We start from the raw sequence: 23,592 nt of genomic DNA, 5'->3' as shown, positions 1-23,592 counted from the left end.
ACACACAAAAGGAAAAATATTAAAACATGTACAGCCATATGTCTGTAAGGTAGTTGCTGTATGTCACATAAATATAAAATCTCTAACTGTCGGTGGTGACTGTGTAGTCTGCACAGCAAATAGAGTTTGGAAATGGCTCATATCTTCTAAAAATAGCTATATAGGGCTCAATTAATTTGGCAAAGGTGAATCTCTAGTGACACTTGAGACAGAAGCTGAATATGTGGCAACATGATCAAGTTTGAGGCAACCCAGAAAAGGAATATATTTATATGGTGAATGTGAATAGGACTTAAAAGACGCCATCAGTCTTACCTGTTTAACACTGTTATGGTACAGCAGGGTATCCTAAGGATCTTTAAAATTCTACTTTGAGAACTTAAACTCAGATATCTACCAGAATCTCAGGAGTATTCAGATGTTGAGGGTAAGCACCTAATATGAAAGGGAGGTGCTTTAATGTCACTGAAATTTTTTGATCCTCTGTGGATCAAAATCTTCAATTCTAATCCTAGACATTCTGAGCTCAGAAAAACTGAACCTAGCCAACTGATCAATGAAAGACATGGCAGAAAAGTAACAAAAGCTATTTTACAGATTGCATGAAGTGTTAAAAGAGTAATTGAACAAGGTGAAAAATAGCATCACTTCTGTAGATATAATATGCACCCAGTGAAAATAGAAATTGTGAATTGTGTTGATTTTTGAATGATTTCTAATCTGACCAGAAAAAGAAAAAAAGAGTCATCTTCCTTGAAAAAAGAAAAAGGATTTTATTGGACTGATGACTAAAATCCATTGCCAATATTTGCTTAAAATTTCAGAAAAAAATTAGCCACATAACTGCTTTAAGGAAATTTACCTGTGATCTGACTTATGGTATATAAATCAAAAACAATAAATACACTAGAATTCACTATAAATGAGAAAACTGAGTCAACTGGGATCAAAATTCTGGTCAATGTATTTTATAATATTTTATTTCCCTCCTCTGTATATTGCTTAGTGTCAACTTACAATCATATATATTTAAGTCAAAATTGGCACACATAAAATATGTTGAATAGCAACTAAAATATGGTTTATTTTTTTAAGGATTACCTCAAATGCCTGTTAACATTATGTAGTACATGAAATAATTCTAAACACTGCAGTCTACTATTTATGTTAATAATATATGCTTAAATTCCAAGAAAAATTGTCTCTTACACTGTAGGTGCAATAATATTGTTTTACTGCTGTGAGAAACTTATAAACAAAATATATGAAGGAAGAGAGGACAACCAGGTGCAACAGGAAAACAGAAGGCATTATGTTATTTTTCTGAGTTTTTTGTCTTCTAGGCTAAATTAAGAAGACAAAAAATTATATCAGGAAAAAAAGTTAGTGACACTAAATAGGAATTGACAATAGGAAAGGAAGAAGAAGTCATGAAAAAGAGGGAATTAAAGGATAAATTTAAAAGTATTGAATATAGTAAAAGAACACATTAATGTGGTAGTGAAACAAGAACAGCATTTTCCGGAACTTCAGAAATGAATCATAGAATACCTCACTGGGGTTTCATTCACTGGTCTGATTTATATGCATTGCTAAAACTACAATTTTTTAATTAGTATTTATCTTCAGACTGAGATACATAGGTTTACAAAAGAGGTGTTTGCACCTGCATATCATCATATTATTTAATTGTATAATCACAGATGTCTGGTGCCATTTCACATGCCCTGGGTTCTATGTGATTTTGAAATGTGGCAGATAGGTTGCACACTTAATAGGTTAAGTTTCTGATTACAAAACATTGTTTTGTGTGTTTACCAGTGTAAATTTCATCAGATCTGCCACAGAATTGTAGAATCACAGGATAATGTAATCATAGAACTATGTAATCTTTTAGGTTGGAAGAGACTTTTAAAGACATCTAGTCCCAACCCCAGGGCCATGGCCAGGGACTTCTTTTACTAAATCAGGTTGCTCAGAGTACCATCAAACCTGTCCTGGAACACTTCTGGGAATTAACACTTCCGAAACTTTTCTGGGTGACCTTTTCGAGTCCAATCCAAACCTACTCTCTTTACATTTCAAACAATTTCCCCTTTTCTGAGCATGCCAAGCCTTTGTACAAAGTCTCTCCCAATCTTTTTGTAAGCCTCCTTTATGCATTAGAAGGCCACAGTAAGGTGTCTCAGGAGCCTTCTCCGGTCCAGACTGAACATCTCAACTCTCTCAGCCATTTTGTACAGGAGAGCTCTTCCAGCCCTATGATCATTTTCTTAGTCCCCTTCTGGAGCAGCTTTGACAGGTCCACATGTTTCTTTTGCTGTGGATCTCCAGAGCTGGATGAAGTATTACAGCTGTGTTCTCACAGGTACAAAGTGAGAAAAGGAGAATCACAGTTGGAGATTGCCCATATGCTTGTGCAGCATTTCATACTTGGTCTTGCTGGACTTTGTGCAGTTTTCATGGTCCCAGTCCTCTGAGACCTTTCCACATGATGTCCCTGCCCTTTTGCAAACCAACTGCGCTGATTAGCTTGGTGTCTGCCATAGGCAAACATGCTGAGGGTGCTCAATCCCACTGTGTCATTCCACTAAGTGGGGTGAATGCATTGGAAGCATTCAATCATTTTGACTGTGCCTCTATTACCAGGTTACAAAACCTTAGTTTAGGTGCATTATTTTAGCTATAATCTTTTATAAATAGTGAAGAATTTAATTAGATGTAGACTGCTGGGTTTTTTTGTGGTTTTCTAAGTTGTTAAGAATGATGGATTGTCAGTAATGTGAAGAAATAGTGAAGCATCATTAACTGTTATTTAATCAAAACTCACTGTACTCTGTCCAGTCTTTTTCATTCTTCAGAACTCAGCAAAATTTTAATAATAATCTGAATTGTCTGCCATTTATCAGTCATGTAATCCTGGCTTTCCTGAAGTCTATTTGAATTCATGTTTTCTAAAATGTTTTATATTTATTTATTTATTCATTAATTCTAATAAATAACTGAATCAATCCAGGAATAACAGGGCTTTTTGATTACTTTTGTGTTTTAATGTCAGACTCCATTAATCTGGTGATTAGCTACTGTGAGCTTAATTTTTTAAGTAACATAATAAAGCACTGAGGTAAATAGCTGGTCATTCACATAAATTTTATAGTGAAAGACATATATTTTAACTTATATTTTAGTAAGGATAGTTTCGTTCACAAAAATAAAGAACTTCTAAAAGAAGGATTCAACATATAAAGAATCAAACCCTAAAGCATTCATCTTTTCATTTATGAAAAAATCCCCAAAACTAAACAAACCAAACAACAGGCTGAAAACTCAACCCCTATCATTAACAATAGTTTTGTCAATTACTTATTTGTAATTAGCCTGGTTGCACTGCACTGTAATTAGTATAATGATCTGCACTACTAAACTTGCCAAACAAACTCCCTCTTCATCATCTGTTACCTCCAACGATTTCCAAAAAGTTTACATGGAATATCAGTAGGGATATTTTTAGCAGCTGAAACCAGATTTTCATACTTGTCCTTTCTACTGAGTAGTATTTTACAAGAAAATTATTCATACTGAAGCCCTAAAGCAGATAGCCTTCCAGAAGTAATGGGTTAAAACATGGAATGAGAAGCATGTAAAGAAGGGCCTAGCACTAGAACACACGGAGAAAGCACAGCACTAGGAAAACAGAGCAATAAATTAGATAAAAGGTAGAGCATCATGACAGGAGAAGAGGTAGGTATAGGAGAAACTAATAAGCTAAGCAGGTTTAGAGCCAGCAATGTCAAAACGACCCTAAGGGTTTTGCCAAGCCACGGGATCTAAGCCAAGTACACCGGGAATTGACCAAATTAGGAAAAGAGTTCAAAAGTTTAAAGAGGAAGACTCATCGGAAAGACCCCGTCTATGATGAAGGCAACAGGAACGACCACCTGAAAATTCCCCAAAAGAGATGTCTCCACCTACGCTCCGCCCACGCTCCGCCTACACCACGCCCCATATGAATATGCATGATTATGTATCTGATCTGATGTAATCCTATACCCAAAATTGTATATAAGGCTTGCTTTTGCTATGTGAACTCAGAAATCCATTTTGTGATTTCTCCGACGCGTCGCTAATAAAAATATCTCCTGCTTAATTGACTTAAGCTGAGTCTGATTAGGCAGTCACTCTGCCTGTTTGGGGCAAAATTTGGCATCAATACCAGATAGAAAAATAGAGTGATAAAAAATGTTTAAACAATTTTTATGGTGGCTGTTGTACAAAGAAATATATCTGAGTAGCAATTTTCTGCCTTTTAAAATTCTGCTGATATTGAGGTTTATGGGATTTCTTGGTTAAGACTAGAAGAAAATGGATATACAAAGATTGCAGGATATCATGAATTGTTATGCACTTTTAAAGCTTTTCATTGTAGTATATAAACTCAGAAATATTCCCTCACATGGAGTTTGATATTGAAAAAAAGCAATATCAGGCGTTGCATTCTCATATAAAACTTTACTGATAAAATCGGAATGGGTTTTCTATATATTTAAAAGGTCAGACACTTCAATTAAATTTATAAAAAGGGGATTGGTGGGTTGGTTTTGATTTTATTTGTTTAATTCCATGGAGTCAGCAACACTGAAAGTATCCACACTGCCAAGTCCACCACTAAACTATGTTCCTAAGAACCACATCTCCACCTGTTTTAAATATTTCCAGGCATGGTCACTCAACGATCTGCATGAGCCATCTGTTTGACAATCATTTTTTTGAAGAAATTTTCCCTGATATCCAATCTAAACCTCTGATGTGAGTTGATGCCATTTCTACTTATCTTGTCAGTTTTAACCTGAGAGAAGAGACTGATCCCCACCTTGCTACACTCTTCTCTCAGGTAGTTGTAGAGAGTACACAAATCTCCCCTGAGCCTCTTTTTCTCCCAGCTAAACAGCCCTACCTCTCTCAGTTGCTCCTCACTAGACTTGTACTCCAGACCATCTCTGATGCCTTTCTCTGGACATGCTCCAGTACCTCAACATCTTTCTTGAAGTGTGGGGCCCAGAACTGAACATGAGACTTGAGATTCACCTGTGCTGAGTACAAGGGGACAATCACTGTCTTTCTGGCCACTCTATTTCTGATACAGGCCAGGAGGCCATTGGCTTTCTTGGACACCTGGGCACACACTGGCTCAAGTTCAGGCGGCTAGTGACTAACACCCACAAGGCTCTCTACACTGGGCAACTTTCCAGCACATTTCCCCTAGCTTGAAGCACTCCATGGGGTTGTGAGCTATGTGCAGGACCTTTCACTTTACCTTGCTGAACCTCGTGCAATTGGTCTCTGCCCATCAATGTAGTCTGTTCAGATCCCTTTGCGGAGACTTCCTCCCATCAAACAGAACAACATTTCCAACCAAACTGCTGCCATCTTCAAATTAAGGGTGCATTTAATTCTCTCATCTAGGTTATTAGTAAAGTTGTTAAACGAGACTGGTCCCAATACTGAGCCCTGAGGAACACCACTAGTGACTATCTATCGACTGGATTTAACTCCATTGACCACCACTCTGGGCCCAGCAGTTCAGACAGGTTTTTAACCAGTGAAGAATCCACCTGTCCATGCCATGGGCAGCGAATATCTCCTGGAGAATCTTGTGGAAAATGGTGACTAAGACATTTCTTTGTTAAACGAGACTGGTCCCAATACTGAGCCCTGAGGAACACCACTAGTGACTATCTATCGACTGGATTTAACTCCATTGACCACCACTCTGGGCCCAGCAGTTCAGACAGGTTTTTAACCAGTGAAGAATCCACCTGTCCATGCCATGGGCAGCGAATATCTCCTGGAGAATCTTGTGGAAAATGGTGACTAAGACATTTCTGCAGTCTAGGTAGACCACATCCGCAGTGGCATTCAAGATGATCTACTCCCATAACCTTCCCCAGAGGTCAGACTAAGAGGCATGTTTATTAGACACTCCTTCCAGAATTTACTGCAGATGCATTTCACATTTGTTAACCTCCAAACCACCAGGATCTCCCTGGTTAACCAGGACTGCTGATAAATTATAGAAAGTGGCTCAGTGAGTTCTTCCACCAGCTCCATCAGTAATCTTGGGTGGATCTCCTCTGGTCCCATAAGCTTGTGTATGTCTGAAGGGCATAGAAAGTAACTGATTTTTCCTTGGATTATGGGGGCTTCCTTCTGTTCCCCATTCCTGTCATCCAATTCAGGGGGTTGGGTAATGCAAAAACAATTGATCTTACTACTAAAGACTGAGGCAAAGAAGAAATTAAGAACTTCTGTCTTTTCCTCATCCTCTGCCTTGAAGTTTCTGACAGCATCTAGTGAAGTGTGGAAATTCTCCATAATCCTCCTTTATTTGTTAATACACTCAGAGAAAATAATTTTATTGTCTTTCATGGCAGTACTTAGATTGAGTTCTAGTTGAGCTTTGCCTTTTCTAATTATGTCCTGGCATATGCTCAGCTTATAGTACTTCTGAGTGGTGTCTCACAACAGTGTCCCCTTTCTTCCAAAGTTCATAAAACTCTCCTTTTTCCCTGAGCTTGAACAAAATTTTTTCAGACAGACAGGTCTTTCCCAATGGTTTGTATTTTGACAGTCTGCTGCTGCTGGATTTAGGATCATTTTTATACTGCATGGTAGATTTAGGAGGAATATATATTTATATGGGGTTTTTTTTTTAGAAGGTGTTGAACATATAATTTTACTAGGAGATAGGCATGCAGGAGAATGTAGAAATTATATCACCTTCTGATGTAATTGGTGTTTCTTGACCTTTCTTCAGGTATTTTGACACCAAGAACTTTGGTGCTAGTGGGTTTTTTTGTTTGTTTTGTGTTGTTTTTATAGTGTTACTTTCATGCTTAAATTCTTCACTTTAAATGTGATCTGCACATTTACTCAAAAGTTGGAAAGCAAGATTTTTTTGTTCGTGAATAAAATTCTAGACACACACTGTATCTGCAGATTAGTAGTAAATTGAGGAAAATTGGTTTACTCTTAGGGTGTAATGAAAAAGCAATGGAGATGCCTAAATATCATTGACTAGTGACATTTAAGGTGATGCAGGACACACAGCAAAAGCCTGGGGCTGGAGGGTAAGATACAGGACTGTGTAACACAGGGATATTTTTCTAAAGCAGCAGCTCAGGGCTGGGTAGGATATCCCAGAGTATCCTGTCACTTTTTTCTTAGTCCCCTGAATTCCTTTCCCAGACTGTTTGTGGTTTAGAGGCAGTAGATTTCTTGCTTTATTTGAACATTGAGAGTTCAAGGTGGTTTGAAAAAAATATGAGTATATTATATTACTGCTTCCCAATGTGTGAGCCTTTGCTAGCAGTTACCAGTAAACAGGTATAAATGAGTTTTTAATGCCCCAGTTGGCAACACCTGACCCTTCAGATGGTTGGATAATATGCTTTCAAATAATCCCCGAAGGGCTATGGTTTGAAAGGGAGGTTTACCATGGCCTGAGAGCAACTTGTGATTTATAAATTTCTCTGGAACAGGATTTACAAGGAAATTGGATATCATTATGAAGCAGCTGTTTTTACCAGGTGACCTAGGTCAGAGTGGCTTCAGAGTGTTAATGATTATGTTTGCCTGTCTCAAGTAAATTGCTTGTGAATGACTTTGTGGGGCAAATTGCTTTAAAATAGATACTGTTGATAGCATGCTGCAAGTTGTTAGCATGTTAGCTGACCACAAATCATACAAGAAGTTTAATATAATTCCTGAGTGAACACAAGCAAATAATAAAGGTAAAGCTACAAAACACAAAAATCTTTCTATTTTGTAGGGGAAAATGCTATCAATTGTCATGAGATTGCTTTTGAGTATTAGACTACTTTATAGTCCAATGTCTAAATAAAAAAAAAAAAGAATATACTATAACCTCTTCTGATACAGCAGTCAAAAAATATAATGAGAGTATTTTTCTTTATGTCAAAGTTTTCATTTCTGACAAGAGTTTCATATTCCTAAATATGTAGCTGTTATCAGAGAGCATTTTTAAGCATAAAAATTCTAGACTTAGACAAAGCAGATGGGATTTTTTTGGTTTAACATGAATAATTATTTTATTCTATTTCTTCCAAAATGACATCTAAAATCCTTCTAAATATTTCATTTTTGCATAACCAGATAGACAAAGTTCCTGCAAGTCAGTAGAAATTCCAGTGTTGTAACTTTCAAGTCGCTGTTGCTTTTATGAGAGGGGTGGAACTTGGAATCACCAGGGCATCAGACACTGGATTTCCATGGGGACCCACCATTGTGCAGCATTGCTGTTTCTTCAGTTGTTTCTGAATTCTTGAATTTACATGCATTTATACACTGCATGCTTCCTTGAATTAACATTTGGAAACTAAAATGCCAGCAAGATACAATGAAAATACTGTATATTATGTATTTTATACTCATACTGTGGCTTTGGCTAAATTGGGATTTTCAACTGCAAATTTTTCAGCATTTACTCACTAAGACAGAATCTAAATTAAACTGAAACAAAACAGTTGCTTTAATTTAATCTATTCTCCATTCTATTATCTAATCAGGAAAATGCAACTTTATCTTGCACAGACAGACTTTTTCCAGGAAAATTCATGGAACTCTCTGTTTTCAATATTGGGCCAGAGTTTTGTGTGCCTGATATTATTAGCATGCTTTCCAACAAATCCTGCTGAAACCTTCTGCCACAAAGAAAATGAGAAATTACTTTGTCCCAAATAATTGGTTCCAAATTCTACTTATTTAATTTTTATACTTGCAAATCATAGTAGGTTCCAAGAAGTGAATAAATGGTTTTACTTTCTTCAAACTTTACCTCATAAATGTAAGCCCAAACTGTATTATGTGAAAAATTGCTGGAGCTGACCTAGCTGCAGTTGCTGTTAGTTCAACAGGTGGGCAAAAATTCCCATAGAGAATATAAGGGCTTGAATTAAATCTCTTCAAAAAGCAAGTTTCTTTCAGGCCTCCAAAATGTTGTGGTTGAGGCATTGTCTAAAGTATTTAAAGTAAATTCATGTTCAATTAAGCATTACTATCTAAATTTCAAATTGCTATTCCTTTTATCATGTATTCTTTCCTTTGCTTACCTTTTCCTCTATCACAGTTAGATATGATTATGCTTTCTCTCTCAAGGTACGTGGGTCTCTCTTTACTAGTATTGTCATTTCTAAAGAAATATTCTAATTCATAATTTCAAATATCTTCTTTGATAATTATGCTCCTCTTCACAATGTACATGTCATACAACTCAAAAGGAAAAGCATGCATCAATCAGAGCCATGCTCTGCAAACTCTCATATTTATGTCTAACAGAGTGGTTGTATTCATCTGTTTTCGACAGCGGGCAGGAGGCAGTGCTTCACACTGAATGGTTACCACCATCCTTCAGGAAGGGCCTCCTTTATTCTTCATTCCTGAAGTTTTCAAGCCCAAGCTTGTTTTGATTTCCATAGCATTCATTCTGTCATGGGAGAATAGAAAATGGTTTCATTTTCTTTATATTCTTGTTATCTCATATTTCTTAGCAGTTGTTGCAAAGAAGCAGAGAACCCATTATGGCATATGCTGTTCTTCTTTTCAACTTTTGCTTCAGTTGGAGGGCAGTACACAGTTTAAAAACTAATTGCATGTAACACAGTTTTCAAAATGGCAGGCAAGTAAATGTTGGCAATAGCTTGCAAAGATATGGAGCAAAGAGAATATAAAAGAATATTCTTCTTTGGCTCTATTTCTGTGTTTTCCTAAAGAACATTCAGGCTGTGTAAAGCCTCCTTTATCCCACAAGGAGACCATGAACTGTTACCCTAACATCACAAATAAACTTTGACTATATTTTTTTGTTGTTTTTCCATTTATTTATATTTGTAGTCTTTCCATTTATTGAATCTAAAATCACACATCATCACTGAAGAGGTTTTCCATTTTTTTATTTAAACATTTGCACTTTTTAAACACCATATATTTTTACATTTTCCATGTTGCTTCCTGTGCTACTGAAAAAGAATGGTTCATATTTTGTCTATATTCTAAACTATGAAGAATAAAATAGTATGCTGTTACATTATAGTAATTTGCATACACAATTTTTTTCACTATTTTTAATTGAACTAGTTCCGAAAGTAAAAGAAGCCATTGTTGGCCTTTAGTGACAAAATATTTTCAACATAAAAGATATAGACGTATGATTACAATAAGCCTCCTTGCAGGACAATACAGAACCCTTCATCTCATGCATGAATGGCAGCCAAGGCAGGGTCACTGACCTGTGCATCTCTCATTCACAGGTCTGCTCTGAAGACACACTATCAGTAAGTCTTGTCCAAAGTTTAATAATAACATTCTTGTCCAGTGTATGTCTTTTTTCTATTTGTACTTGATTGTGACCTGATAGAAATATAAGAAAATATCTTATTGAGAATGTGTAGTCCAAATAATTTATGCAATGTCAGTCCCTTATTTTTCCCTTTTTTTCCTGTCTTCAAATGTGATTTAGAATACGTCCAATCTGGAGTTTGGTTGATTGGTTGGTTTTGGAGATACGGGACAAAGTGAAAAGCAATATGTTTGAATAAACAATGTTTCAATTGCTTGGAAATTGTTAAACTCTTTAATTCCCATATCATCCTCTAAATCATGTGCCACATTTAGAAGCTATGCATCGAAGAAATTTGTCTCTTTTCATATATGAAGGTAGAATGGCATGAGTAATTTGTTTTGGAACATTGAGTGTCATTTTTTGTTGGGGAATTTTTCTTAGACATATTTAGCAATTAGGTACAGATAATAAGAGTGTATTTGTTAAAAATAGGTTTATGATGTCACAATTCTCCTAGGAGAGAGTCTTTGTGATATTTTATTTAAGTCAGGGATTTCCACTTACAAAAGTAATGCAAGGGATCATTTTTACTAAGACAATATCTCAATTAAATAATTTCTTATCCATTAGACTCACAAGGAAGAGGGTGCTTTTATTGATGAAAAAGAGTCTGCTTTTAAAATAGCAGTTGAGCAAGACATTTATTACCAGAGAACGTAACTCATTCTTTTGTGAATGCTTTAAACCCAAAAATTAACTAAATTCAACAAGAATTAGTAGTAAAAAAAGTTTTAGTGTAAAAATGTATGCCAAATCATCACCTTAGATACACAGTATAAGTCTAAATATTTTATTGCTCAATTAAACAGGCTGTAATTAACCTAAAGTTGATTTTTGGTCAGAGATAATGAATGCAATGGTTTCTTAAGGAAAATACCCAATAAAACTTAATCAGTACTTAGATGTTCAAAGTATTAATGAGATCTTATGAAAAAATTGTCAGAATTAAAATATTGTCAGTATTTCTCAATCTGTCTTATTATTTCTGAATCTTTTAATATATGTATATATTATGAAAATTCAATGTCAAACAATGTCTATTATCATCCATTGCTAAAGGCAAAATATTTAATAGATGTTACATTTCTGTTGTTGTCATTTAATTGCATAAAATTCTGTAAAAGTACAAAGAATTTAGTTGTGTCTTTGGATTTTTTTTTCTCCTTTTTTATGTTCTTTTTAACTAACTGTCAATAATTTAGACTTTTACTGGGTCAGGGACAATTAAGATACACTTTCTATGAACTTTCATTTTAGGAAGGAAAGACTGTCAAGAAAAAGAGCATACTGTATCTTTTTGATCAAAAATCAGGTTTTTTGTCAACTGAGCCAAATTGTCCATCTGCTTGTACCTTGAATTAATTCAGAATCCTTTATTTATGAAAGCACAAGCTGTTGCTATTGGAAGTGTGTCATTGTCACATACTTTTCATTTCAACTTCACAGAAGATTCAAGCAGGAGGAAAAGGTGGGCTAAAATGTCTAAATTTCTTCATCATTATCACCATCGTATTTATTAACAGATCTCTTTAAGCTGCAGATGTATATAGGTAAATGATGCAGGACAACATAAATCATGCAAATGAGATGTTGCTTCCCATGGGAATATAATAGAAAAAAATTGGAAAGGCACTGCTGGTGAAGCGACAGATTCCTTGTTTTCTTGACATTATATACGTTAATATGCAATTTTTTACAGGAATTGCCTCCTGTATAAATATCAAACTCTTGTTTAGATTTTTAGTGGGGAGGCTGGCCTAGTGATACTTGGGATAAAACAGTCTTAAATTCGTCTTTTTATCATCATCCTGTCAATTATGGCACTTAAGCCTCTGTGTGCCTCCCTATGGATTTTAATAACTCTTAACTATTAACACGTAACCAGACTTCTTAATCAAAATGCTTTCATGAAGATTGCAAAGTCCATTATTTGATTATTTGATTAGTTAAGAAGGAAGGTTGACTAAATACAATGACAAAGTTTCAAAAGTGATGAAGCTATTTTCTATCTTTATTTCTTAGCTTCAGAAATCTTGAGGTGTCTTTTAAAGTTTTAATTCAAGCTTAGAATTAGACTGTAATATTTTTCATATGGGTATTGCATATTTTTCATAACTTTTCTTTCTTGCATCACAATTCTATGTCAATTTTTACAGCTGCCTCCACCCTGTTTGTCATATGACTTATTTTCAATCAGCCCAGAGAGTTATAAAAAACAGGAAACAGAGAGACTTAAGGAACAATATCAATCTTGATTTATTTTTGCTTAATAAAATCTTGATTATTTCAAGATCTTGATGTATTTTGATCCAGAGATCCAAATTAATGGTTTCAGCCTAATGTCTGTACTCTGCAACACAAAAGACAAACATGGAATCCACCCAATGGTTAATTGGTCACATCACTCCAGCCTAACATTTTGACCTTTTTATCCTGTTAACTGTTGCTACTTGCATTGCTATTGCATTCTCTTCTCCACATTGTGTTATAAGTCAGAAAAACTGCTAAGACTTCATCTGAACTTCTTTGTTTCTTCGCTGCGCATGTTTAAAATATTTTTGTAGCCAAATTATCTCTGCTTTGTTTTCCCATCAGACAGCAAAACCATCTAGTGTGTTAGACATGGTCACAGTGTCATTTGTCTAGGAAGTGCTTTTGGATAGGCTTTAAACCACAATATCACCATATAATTTTAAATTAAGTAAAAAAGATATCTTATTTTCTCTGATCATCCATTTTTAATTCCCTTTTCCTCTTTTGAAAATCTACCAGGAAAACTTAAGACCCAACATTTTTTGCAGCTGTGACCTATATTTATTGCTTTCTTTTCTGGCCTCTGATTCATATACTGTTTGACCTGTAAAAGAGGTTTAAACTATTTTTTTTAAACTATACATATAATGAATGTATCTGTTCTTTTAACAAAGTGCTGCCACATATTCTTTCATTTGAAAAGGAGAGATTTACTCAAAACCTTAGTATTTGACTAGTATTTCAGCACCCCAGGAATGCTGAGACCCTCGTGCCTGACAAGTCTTTCAACATCCCATTTTGGGAACTCTTCACTGAGGAGTTTACTGGATCTAAGGTTGGTTTGACTTGTTCAGAGTCACACCCAGCAGAGAGACCTCCTCCTGAATCTGCACATCTTTACCCTCTGTCACTGCCTGCCAGCATCCTTGAAGGACTCATATTAAGAGTTTCCAGAATAACACTTTATTAATAAAATGGTGATAGGTTAAAGTTTGAGGATTGCTGATGATATATTTGACTGCAAAAATGTATTCAAATTGATATGATAATTCAAAGCAATGTACTAACAAGCTGCAATCCCTAAGAAAAGCTAGCTTGAGGTAATCATTCAGCATGGATAGAGAACAGCTCTTGCCCAGTAGATGTCCCCAGAGGGGAGAAGACAGGTTCAGCCCATTGACTGATGCCAGAATTTACTCCAAAGTCTTCCTTGACTTCTCCCAGTTCTCAACTCATTCTTACACTACTTTTTTTACATTTAGGTGGTGCCTAAGTGACTTTATTCACACGTCTTACTCATTGAGGGTGTTTCATACCTTGAGGATGAGTATCTCAGTGCAGTATCACAGCCTTGGAGTGGGGACATGTGTCAGTCCATGGAGAGGTATTTTACTGCAGTTGATTTTGACAGAGCCTGGCCCCAGTGTGTCCACTGCTTAGGCTGTGCTGTGTGTGGAAGGTTGGCTATGCTGACCACAGTTCATCCAGGGAAGAATAACTGCATTTTCCCCTATAATTTCTGCCCTGTTATCTTGTAACCCACAGTCAATTTCCCACATGCTTTTTCTTACTTTCAGTAAGATAGTTGTAGCAACAGGTATCATTAGCAACAATATTTTTAAATAGTGTAGAAGCCTTGGAGAAAACCCTTCTATAAAAACACCAACAGAGTATACATATTTAGCTACACCATGGTAATGTTGTTACTGCTTCATTTTAAACCTGTAACATCTGATCCTTATACTGCAAAATGTAACACATTCTTTAAAGAACAGCATTGGTTTTAAAGAGGCAAATGCATTTACAGGTGTTTTTAATAACTTATCAAAATGAAATAAATAAAAATATTTATCTCTGTATGACTCAAATATCTGTTTACAGTAAGTGACTGGATTTCAATGAGGTAGTTATAACTAGACTAACTTGGATTCCGATTTCTTAGCTTAGTGAAGGTGGGATGAACCTCAGAACAAGCCATTTTGGTCATTTTTCTTGAAGAATGAAGTGCTGCTGAGGCTGGATTCTAAACAGAAACAAAATTTCCCACTGTTTTTTCACAAGAGATACTAATGACTAAGTGAAGAAATTAAAGACAAAAATCAAAATACGAATTTCTCCCAATCTTTAATTCAACATTATTCCAGACATGCAGTGCCATAAGGTGTATGGTGGGCAAATACACATTTGGCAAATACACACAATACAAGTTTGGGTCAGGTGCAGAGACTTATTTATGATTTCCACTCTAGTTATGTTTGAGCCTAGGTCACAATTAATAAAATCACTGTGAGGGTTTGACCAGTTTTTAATAAGGTGTTATTTACATATATTTACATGAATTTTGGTTGCACAAGTAGATGCAGTTTGTCCACAACATAATTAAAGCATAACATTTTCTTTTTTCCATAACTTAATTTTTCATTTCAAATAAAATACTATGAAGTATTTCTATAAAAGTGTTCCTTTAGTCTATGTGTATAACATGTGAGATTATGTGTCCTTAAGTCTTCTAAGAAACAAATTCTATGATATCTTGCTGTATAATTTCTTAGCTAGCCCTTTGATTTGATCACATTGTCCAAACAAAGGCAGTCTAAATATCTTGTAGTGATTTTTTGCCTGTAAGGACTAGTGGAGCACACAGTTTATTTTCTTTTAGCTTGGAAAATATTTGAAACTTCTGTCTAATCAAATGCTGTGTGCCTACATTTTGAAGTGTAGACAAAACTGAGATCATTGACCTAATTTCAAATACATTGTGGTACAGCAGTGATGACCAGGGAAGTTGCCAGCTGCACAGGTTTGTAGATTGTCTGCTGTTAAGATATGTAAATATCAATTACAGTACCTGAAATAAAGGTTTTAATTATGATTGGTTTTCATTTAGCCAGTGTAAGCCAATACGCTAAAAAAAAAAAAAACTTTATTAGCTTTGTGAAGAAAGAAACTCCCAGTTTTTTAATCATGAAATGTTAGACTTTCAAGGCTTCAACCTTTAATAGAGGAGACAGAGATGACTTATGTACAAATGTTGTGGTAATTGGAATGTTAATAGATGCATTACAAAGGCAAGAAATTACAATTTAATGGGCTTTTTACTACTCTTTTACTACATTTTAATGGAAAAATTGTGTTTGTGGAAACAGAATAAAATTAAATACGCTTCAGAAATACTTTCATAATTAATGAAACTTTAATTAAAATAAAGTTTTTTTTTAATTAAATAATTAAAAATTAAATTAAATTTAATTTTAATTTAATTTTTAATTATTTAATTAAAAGTTGTATTTAATATATGAATTTAAAAGGCATTTAGGGAAAAATACAATTACAGCCATAAGAATCTAGAAATTATTTACCTATCTTGTATAGTGAAATAATTTTCTGCCAGTATCCAAAATGTACAATGAAATGCATTTCTTGAGCAGAAAAGCTCCATCTGCAAATTCTGCCATTCACTAAGATAGATGGAGACCATGGATTCATCTGATCCGATTAATATATAAATAAAATATAGATTCCTATATTTGAACTTGTCATGTAAGTAAATTAAGCCAGCTTTACCACAGATAATTCTGAATTGCGTGAATGTAAATTCCGAATGTGCACTTGAGACATCTGTAGGGCTCTTGGTTGGTGCGATTACTAAAGAAGTGATGTTGAAAATGATTTAATCTAATTAAAGAGGGCATCTTAATTCACATAGTCATCAAGCCTTTTTTTGGGCACTAATATTTAAGCAACACAATCCAGCACTTGAATATGACAAAGGATTTTGTGGGCATTTTCTTGCTATAGTGATTTTTTCTCTAGTAGGTTTTTTTGTTTGGTTGGGTTTTTTTGTGTTTTTTTTTCCTTTCTATTTATAAGACAGTCTGCACTGGAAGTGTTCCTTCAGGAAAGAAACAACCCTAGGAGTTAATCAGCTCCCTTCAAACTGAAAAAATGAGCAAAACAAGGCAAGTTAAATAGAAACAGATTAGGACAATTGCATCTATTACAACAGAAAATCTTGTTAAATCATCTCTTTGCTCTTCACGCTTAAATGAAAAAGAAAACTAAGAACATCGGTGTATCAGTATGTTTTAGAAGTGTGGGAATCCATAAAGTTGCAAGTACGATGTATTACAATGAAATGCAATTGAAAAATACAGTTTCTTTACGTATAATTGAATTTTAAATATATTTAATTTCACATATATAATTTTTTTAAGTTAAAGAAATAATAACTAAATATTTGAATATGTATTTATAGAATTATTAAATATTAATACATTGCTATATTAAACATAAAATAAAATACAAATATTGTATATTTATGTAATAGATTATTTATAACTATATGTGATGTATACTATTAATAAATTAAATTATATGAAAGGAGTTTGCCTGGGGATGCACTAGTTTGTACTGGCTTTGTTTTTATTTGGAGGTTTTTGGGTTTGGCAATTTTTGTCTGTATTAAACTGTCTTTATTTCCATCCATGACTTTTCACACTTTTACTCTTCTGATTCTGTCCTCTGCTCCTGGGGTTGGGCGAGAGCAAGCAGGTGTGATCACAACACCAATATATCCTTAAGAGAGTCTCCTATAAAAGCATTATCAGAAAGAAATGACTAAGTTTTGCAAAACCCAGAAAACTCTTTTTCCTCCAGGGGAAAAGCTAAGTAATGAGCGCACAAATTGCCCATTACCGTATGTGTTATCTTACTGTTTCTGCAATACACACTGCTGGTGGAGTTGTGTATTTTAAGTTGCTAAATCTTTTTTACAGTACTTTGCCTCCAGATTACTGACTCAAATGCAGCCCAAAGTGGTAATGAGTTGTCATCACCTGACACCTCTTCAATAACATATGTGGGACAGGGTAAGACTAATCACTACCATCTCTTTCGCTGGAAATCATTTCCTATAAATTGCTATCTTACACGAGGGACTGGAAATATGCTGACCTTGCTTACCTTATAGAAAGTTTTTGGATTTTTCATTCCAATTTTCAGATGAAAGGACTTAATTCACTTTAATGACTAGAGTGTTTTTGATTTAATGATAGTGAAAAAACCACTGAAAGCTGAGAAAGAAAATGTCAGTGAGTCTGAAATAATTTTGGTTCAGTAAAGTATGGATGTTTATGATTAGAAGTGTTTTTTGACTCTTCAGCTCCTCCCAAGAAATTTCAGGTTTGCAGAATTTTTTGAGTTTATGCACTAAACAAGATACTTTTAACTTTTCTGTTGGAATAATAAATTACCCTGCCTGGTAACATATTTATAGACTATTATACATCTGCATTTGTCTATATAACAATTTACTGCATGTGCTAAAGAGCAGACTTCCTTCACACTGGATATAAATACCACAAGGTCTTCTCTGTAGACAGAATGGATGCAATTGCTTTGCTGCATACAGAGTTAGGCAATGTAATCTCTTTATTCAATTATGCTACTTCAAGTCTGTCCACAGATACATGTATATTTGGTCATCAAAGACAATTTTTTCCAGGTAAGGCATAAATCCCACATTATCAGTACTAATCTATTTTCAGGCAGATGAAACATCTCCAAATATTTGAGTTCCCACATGCTTAGTGGAGATTTACTCAATAACACTGAAGGAAGTCAGATGGAAATGCTGGTCAGGGTTTGATCCAGCATGGGTGCCACCCATAGGCCATGTGTCAGGATAGCTGTTGCTGAGAATTAATTTGGCATTATTTCTTTATTAATTTTAATTAATAAATAGGTTGCATCAAACAAGGGCTTATTAATCCCTTAACATAGATTTTCAATTCTAGACCTATACTAACTGATCCACTGCCCCAAAATGCTGTGATGACATTTGAACTGCATTGTGTTTTCTGGGCAGAAGGCACTAAATGTTTTCAGAGCCATGAATCAACTGTCAGGTTTCAGTACCATGTCTGCTTCTGTGAAAAATTGGTGTCACATAAGGCTCTCTCTTGTGAAAAGGTTCACCTCACTTTGTAGTCTCTAAATGTTAAAGGTTTTATATTTTTTAGCAATGTGGAAATTTTGACACATGAATTATCAAAAGAAGAAAAAAGCTTATCAGACATGTTCCTAGTATTAATATAGGAGTGATTTCTTTTACAAAACATAACCTTCTTGCAGGAATTTGGATTCCACAAAGTATCTGAAGCATCCTGTGGGCCTGGCAGGTATGGCAGGGGACTTCAAGGAGAGTTGCACAGCTACAGAATGACAGCTGAAGTAGAATGTTAGATTATTATAAATGCTGATTGGAAGAGACTTCTGGAGGTCATCAAGTCTGACACTAACCTCAAAGTATTGATGCCGAATTTCGCCCCAAAAGCGTTAGGGGTCGCGTGAGTAGCTAACTGTGGAATGGGATAGGACTGTTTAGGGTTGATTTTCAGTCTGTGGCTCTGCCTAAGCATTTTGATCAATAATGCCCTATAAGTACCACTGAAAACAAAATTATGTTCCTGTGCAGTAGCAAAATGCTGATTGGAAAGGCAGTTTGGGGCTTCGGTATAGCTATTGCCAAAACTGAATGAAAGCAGACACAGCTTCTGTGGCTATTCTAGATTAGTTTGTTTTTTTTTCCTCATGACGAGTTTGAACTTCTTAAACATAGTTTGTCACTATTATCTCTTATATTTTGTCTAGCTGGAAGAGAGATAATTCTCCATCCTGCAGAAAGGAGTCAACAGTCATTGAAGTTCATTGCTCACTATTCATAGCACCAGCTCCATATACCAGATCCTGAACTTTTTCAAGTGAACAGCTGCTGACACTGCAGATGGAGCATTTTTACTGCTGCCAACAATTCTAATTTTCTTTTTCCTGGGAGCTTTTGCCTTCCTCTGGTCCTTGGATAGCCTTAGCCATGCTAGCTCTTCTACAGGCAGTGGATGATAAGTCTTCCTTCTGAAGGTTCTCTGTGAAGAACCTTTCAAACTCTTACCATTCCTCATGAAGCAAAGCCCATATCTGCCTTTCTGCATTTCACCTCATGTAACCTGGATGAATTATAGTCCAAGATTTTTGAAAGGTACTAAACTAAACCTTCCAGTATGATATCCAGATTAAGACATACTTTTTTCAAAATTTTCAGTGCCTTTTTTTTCTATTGAGATTCCCGCATGAAAACTTTTCCTTTGAATCATGCACCAAAATCATACAACAATTTAGTCGGATATTTTAGGAATTAGAATGCTTATTGTTAGTAATGAAAGTTCACTACTGAGGCCTAGGGGTCAAGCACAGAATTACAAAAATCTGAGACTCATTTCCCAAATATGTAAGAAGGTTCCAAAAGCATTTATAACCCCCAAGATGGTTTTGGTTATTTTTTTGTGTGTCATATTTTGCATAATTGATTAATACCTCCATATTTTCATTTTTTCTTGTGTAGCACTAGATACTGCTTTCTAAATAAGGCTTTCTATGAGCAAGGCAAAGAATTGTAATGACTATTCTGAAACTTGAAAATATTAGCTTGATGCCTCAGGGACATCACGTTGAACTAGTTCTCATTAGCTGCAGGACTGCCAGCAATCTAGCAGCTTTGTGAAAGTTAGCCAAAAACAGCAGTGAGTTCTGCCAGGTAATGTGACAGATCAAGTTGTATTTTTGGAAGTAGTTTTGGCTCCTAACAAAGATTTAGGAACTCTACAGATCCCCATCAACCTATACATTAAAATATTAAACTTTGTGACATTTATCTAAATTACTCTGAAACGGAAAGGTGTATTTTGTAGTTTTGATTTGGTTGGGTGTTTTCTTTTGAATTTGTGGTTTTGGTTTATTGTAGTGGTTTCCTGAAAAACAAAACAGAACAACTTCCTTTATGTCAATCCTATGTCCTATTATACTGTTCTAGATTATCTCTATGACATTTGGATTCTTTCCAGATTGAGGAGAGAAAGCAGAACATTGTGTATTTCTATATTTTGAATTATATTCTAGTTATGTTCACAGTCAAATAAGGCAATGGTAGAGAAACTTATTTTAAAAATCATCAAGCTCCAAATACGATGTTCAAACACTAATAACCAATCTATTTAGTTGTTCCTAGACAGCTGTTTTTGGGAAAATTTGTTTCATATATGTCTTATATATGTAGTTTTCTAATTAAAAGACATTCTAGGTATTTTATTAATAAGAAAGAAGACATCCTTCAGAACTGATGAATTACTCAGTATTTTTGTTCTCTTGTCACGAGTGAAGATTTATGTGGGCATGTGACTATCTTGTGCCATTGCTTTACCCTGACCAGGTAGAAAATGACTTTTGCTGTAAGGAGTTCAGTTTTCATGCTTGATGGATTGGACTTCTCCAATGGAAGCAATATCTGGTTGTGATTTTCTCAAGGTAAGAGCCAGACTCTGCCCTTGAGAACCATTTTCAGTACAACAAAACCTTTCTATACTAACTAGAAATTGAAGCAGAGCTTTGTCAGAAAGCACTCAAATCATTCATTAGTGGATGCAAAGGTGAAGAAGAAAAATATAAACCTCTATAATGAGCAGGAAAAAAATTAGTCACTGTTGTCACTGAGCTATCAGAATAGAAGAATGGTGCTAAATGGAAATAGTGTTTTAAATTATGTATAATATGAGGAACAAGAACAGAATAAAAATACATTCTGAAATCAAAATGAAAGAAATGGATACACAATTAAGCCAAATACTGAAGCAGTAAAAAAGAAAATTTTCTCTACAAAAATAATGAAAAATACAATTTATAAATGCAGGATAAACAAATGCAAATTCCAAGTCAAGTATATTTACAAATAAATGAAAAGGTGGCTCATTTGTTAACATTTTGAAGCAATTTAAAACTAATCTTATGAAAAAGAATAGCTAGAGGGCCTAGGGAACTACAGATTAGCTAATTTTGCACTTACACTAATTATTGTTTCTATATAAATACATTAAAGACAAAGAGGACTGGAGACCTTATTAAATATTTACCTATTGTACCCTCTCTCTTACAGTGGCATTTGAATGCAGACTCTGGTTCATACCTAATCTGTAAAGAAGCAGACCATATGCCATTGTTTGTTTTTTTTTTTTCTTTTCTGTCTTGACATTCACTGAAATCCCTGATGAAAAACTAAGGAAGAAAAATGAGTATCCAAAGAGAAAGAAGTTCACTAAACTGACTAAAAAAACCCCCAAATACTATTAACAGCTTCAATGATTGGAAAAGTCCCATGAGAAATGAGATATGTTCACTCTTAGAGATAGGGGATAGCACTATCAAAGTGCCTTACTGAAATAAATGAATTAAAACAGGTGGGAATCTATTCTACATAAGATTGCTAATAACAATGAAAATGAACAATATTGCTACCTCTGATAACACTATGCAAGAAGATTAGGAAAATGCAGAAAATCTCCTGTTTGTTTTGATAGAAAATTTAACTCTAAGACCATACAATTACTTTTTATCTTTTTTAAAAGGGAATAAAAAATTGACTGAAACAGATAGTATCAGAATGGGTGACTGGAACACAGTGATTTCATAGAGATGCCTTGTTGATGTCCTAGCTGATATCGGTTTTACTGCTGTAATGTGAACTGAGATGACATCTCTGTGTTGAAGTTCAGCATGATTTATAATCCCCCTGTAGTGCTACTTTAATCTTCCCATTGTTAATTGTGTAATTAGTATTTTTTTTTGGGAAAGCATTATGTCTGTATAATTCTAAGCTTCTTTCCTCCAAAATATTTCCTACTGCTAAGTTTAAGAATACCAATTTTTATTTCTTAAGTTTAAAAGTATTTTTGGTTTTCTCTGTATTAGTACGAGCATTTTCAGATTTTTGTTGCCTAAAATAACTATTTTAAATTTATGCCTGCTCAGTATGTCAATGTAATTTTGTACCTGATGTGCTATGATATGCTGTTGAGGTTTTAATTTATTTTCTTAAGATTTTCTAATGAAAATATTTGCATCAGGACAATAATAGTACTATAATATAAATTTACCTTAATGTTTATTTTTTTAATTTTTATTTTTGGTAGTAGGGCATATCCTCTTCCTTTAGATTGCCATGTTAAATGTCTAATGAAATCATGACAGTGATGCAACTTGCATGTACAGAAAATTACATCGAAATTTAATGGTAAAAAAGTTAGGTGTTTGAACTTTCTGATTATTACAAAGAAAAAAATAAAAACAAACTGATTTTCAAAATATAATTTTTTCTCTATATTTGAAAACATTTCTTTCTTGATTCAATCAAAACTGAGCTCATAGATCGTCATGATACTTTTATGTTTTTTAAAGAAAATAATTTAAGATACAGAGGTAGAAATTTCAAAAAAGAGAATTTATTTGTGCAACGACAAGTTAAGTGCTGGAAAAGAATTTAAAGATGTTTCTTCTTCCACTATGGAATTTTCTTTGTTTGGAGATGTTTAATATTCTCTTTTGGATTTCTCAAGCTAAATCAATATTCTACATGTGAGAAAGTCCCAGACACATGATATCTTCCACAAATTCTACATCTCTGGGACTCCAGAGATACATCCCAATATTTTGTGCAGAGAAAATACTATTGTAGTCCATCAGATAATCAGTTAACCTGGAATTTTAATCTAAAAGATAGAATAAGTGCTACCGTACAATCAGAACTGGAAATCTGGTAAAGCAACATATAGTACAGACAAATGGAGGTCAATATTGGTCTGAACTAAAGCTATTTAATTCAGTTTAGTAAAAAAATTGCTATCTTTCTTATTTTTCTGGGCAGAAAGGAAAATATTATTTAAGTTATCCAAGTGGATGATACAACACCATCAACAAAAACAACAACAACAACAGCAACAACAACAATAAAATAATAATAATAATAATAATAATAATAATAATAATAATAATAATAATAATAATAATAGCCTTCCTCTGGACTTACTTCAACAGTCTAT

Source organism: Zonotrichia albicollis, chromosome 2, assembly GCF_047830755.1.
Source record: "Zonotrichia albicollis isolate bZonAlb1 chromosome 2, bZonAlb1.hap1, whole genome shotgun sequence".
Lineage (NCBI taxonomy): Eukaryota > Metazoa > Chordata > Aves > Passeriformes > Passerellidae > Zonotrichia > Zonotrichia albicollis.
The sequence above is the reverse complement of the archived record's forward strand: the minus strand, read 5'-3'. Positions refer to the sequence as shown.